We start from the raw sequence: 3609 nt of genomic DNA, 5'->3' as shown, positions 1-3609 counted from the left end.
AAGTAGCATGGAACATAAGAAATTATAGATACGTTTGAGACGTATCAAGCCCTTCGGAAAATTAAACTGCACCAGCTTGGAGGAGGTGGTGAACTCCGATCAAGCAGTGATAGGTACGCTCCAGATACTTACTCATCCTGGCAAAGTACTTTTTGATACTGGTGCAACTACATCATTCATTTCTCAGCAATTCATCATCAAACATGGGATTAGTTGCACTAAGTTAGATAAACCCATAACCATACTTTCCGCGGGGGGAACGATAGTAGTAACCCATACCAAACAAGGACAAGCCATCATGATCAGTAAATGCGCATTTGATGCAGACCTGTTCATTTTACCAATGAAGGACATTGATGTCATTCTTGGTATGAACTGGTTAGAGGCCAACGGAGCATTGATCGACTGTGTGAACAAGACTGTGTCTTTGAAAAGCCCCGATGGAAGTAGAATGATCTACCAAGGAGACAAGCATACACAGATTGAAGTAGAGCTACAATTGAATAGCATGAAGGAAGTGAAGTTGGAAGATATACCTGTAGTAAAAGAATTCCAGGATGTGTTTCCTAAGGAACATCGCCGATTGCTAAAGCACCATACAAGATGGGGCCAAAGGAGTTGAAAGAGCTCAAGGAGCAATTGGATGATTTGGAACAGAAAGGATTCATACAGGACAGTATCTCACCATGGGGATCACCTGTGATCTTCGTGGATAAAAGAGATGGAGGTAGAAGGATGTGCGGAGACTACAGGAATTTGAACAATGTTACCATCAAGAACAAGTACCCACTTCCTAGAATACAAGATCAGTTTGATCAAGTTAGAGGCACGGGAGTCTTTTCCAAAATTGATCTAAGGTCCGGTTATCATCAGATTAAGATCAAGAAGGAAGACGTTCCGAAAACCGCTTTTATCTCAAGGTATGGACATCATGAATACCTTGTAGTACCTTTTGGTTTAACCAATGCCCCAACAATTTTCATGAATCTCATGAATAAGATCTTCATGCCATGTCTAGACAAGTTTGTCATCGTATTCATCGATGATATCTTGATCTATTCCAAAGATAAAGAAGAACATGCAGAACATCTGAAGATAGTGTTGCAAACACTAAGAGAACATCAACTCTATGCCAAAGTCAGCAAGTGTGAATTTTGGCTAGATCAAGTAGAATTTCTTGGTCATGTGATTAGCAAAGATGGAATAGCTGTTAACCCGAGCAAGGTAGCAGTAGTTTTAGACTGGGAAGCACCCAAGACTGTCAAGGAGATTCGTGGGGGAATGGCAGGATACTACCGGAGGTTCATTGAAGGATTCTCCAAGATAGCAGGACCAATGACGAAGCTGTTAAGGAAAAACACACCATTCGTGTGGACTGAGGAGTGTGAGAAGAGTTTTCAAACTCTAAAAGAAAAACTCACCACAGCACCGGTGTTAGCAGTTCCGGAGGATGGCAAGGATTACACCGTGTATTGCGACGCATCCAAATATGGATTGGGTTGCGTACTCATGCAGGATCGGAAAGTAATATCTTATGGATCGAGGCAACTCAGACCTCATGAAGTGAACTATCCAACACATGACTTAGAGCTAGCAGCAGTTGTATTTGCACTTAAAACATGGAGACATTTTCTCTATGGAGCCAAGTGTGAGCTCTATACGGATCATAAGAGTCTCAAATATTTCTTCACTCAGAAGGAACTCAATATGAGGCAGAAAAGATGGCTAGAACTAATCAAGGATTATGATTTGACCATCAATTATACTCCAGGAAAAGCTAATGTTGTAGCAGATGCCTTGAGTAGAAAGAGCACTGGAGGAGTGGAGCAAGAGTTATCACCGGAGTTGAGGAAGGAAATAAGTCAAGCTCAAATACAGCTTTGGGAGAAAGAAGCTCATGAAGGACTATCGGCATTACAAGTAGCCGATGAGCTAAATGTTAACCTCAAGAATGAGATAATGATGGGTCAATTGGATGATCCATTCATCGTTGAGGAGATGAGAAGGATAGATGAGGGTAGACCATCAGAATTCCACCGAGGAGAATCAGGATCACTTTGGTTTCAAAAGAGGATTTGCGTTCCGGATATTGCTGAGATCAAGGAAGTAATACTCCGGGAAGCTCATCAAACCCCATACTCTATACACCCGGGAAGTACAAAGATGTACATGGATCTCAAAGAGATATTCTGGTGGAATAATATGAAGAGAGAAATAGCACAATACGTGGCGGAATGCCATACCTGCTAAAGAGTCAAGGCTGAACATCAGAGTCCGGCAGGAAAGTTACAACCTTTACCTATCCCAGAATGGAAATGGGAGGAAATAGGAATGGATTTCATCACCGGACTACCCATGACTAATAAAAAGAAGGACATGATATGGGTAATCGTGGACCGGTTGACGAAAAGTGCACATTTCTTAGCGGTAAATCAGCAGGATAAAGGAGAGAAACTCATCGATCTGTACATCAAAGATATCGTGAGTAAACATGGAGTGCCCAAGAAGATCGTGTCGGATCGAGGATCCGTGTTCACGTCAGCATTTTGGAAGCAATTACATGAAGCTTTAGGATCGAAGTTGGACTATAGTAACGCCTATCATCCTCAGACAGGGGGACAAACAGAGAGAACTAACCAGATCCTAGAGGATATGCTTAGGGCTTGTGCCCTAGACTTTGGGGGATCATGGGAGGAGCACTTGCCACTAGCAGAGTTTTCATACAATAATAGCTATCAAAGCAGCATCAAGATGGCACCATTCGAAGCTCTGTACGGAAGGAAGTGTAGATCACCCATATGCTGGTACGAAGCTGGAGCAAGCAAGGAATTTAATCCTGATTATGTGAAGGAAAAGCAACGAATCATTGACATCATAAGAGATAGGTTGAAGATAGCCCAAAGTCAGCAAAAGAGTTATGCCGATCAGAAGAGAAGGACATGGGAGCCACAAGTTGGAGACATGGTATATCTCAAGGTGAGCCCGATGAAAGGTCTTCAGAGATTTGGAGTAAAGGGGAAGTTAAGCCCTAGGTACATCGGACCTTTCAAGATTCTAAGTCAAAACCGAGGGTTAGCCTTTGAATTGGAACTACCGGGAAGCTTATCCCAAGTTCACAACGTATTCCATGTGTCGCAACTCAGAAAGTGTTTAAAGACCCCAGATGAGCCAGTATCACATGATGAGCTCGAGTTACAACCAGATTTGACCTACATCGAGAAGCCAGCGAAGATTCTCGAGGAAAACTGGAAACAACTCAGGAATCGAGCCATAAAATACTGCAAGATACAATGGAAGCATCACCCCGAGAGGGAAGCCACCCGGGAAAAGGAAGAAGACCTGAGGAAAACATACCCCGAACTGTTCAGGTATTACAACCACAACTTCGGGACGAAGTTTTCTTTAAGGGGGAAAGGCTGTAATGTCCCAGGTTTAGAGGCGATCGAGGGATAGATTTTAGAAAGGGATGCGCATTGCATCGTAAATTCCGGGGAAATTTCGCGCTTTTAAAACAAAACTGCATCGAAGGGGGACAAGTTTCTCTCTCGACACCTTATAGGGTTAGGGTTTCGAGAGTGCGACAAACTTGATTCTCACCTAACTAAATTA

Source organism: Lolium rigidum, chromosome 1 (genome assembly GCF_022539505.1).
Source record: "Lolium rigidum isolate FL_2022 chromosome 1, APGP_CSIRO_Lrig_0.1, whole genome shotgun sequence".
Taxonomy (NCBI): Eukaryota; Viridiplantae; Streptophyta; class Magnoliopsida; order Poales; family Poaceae; genus Lolium; species Lolium rigidum.
Note: the sequence above shows the minus strand (reverse complement) of the source record.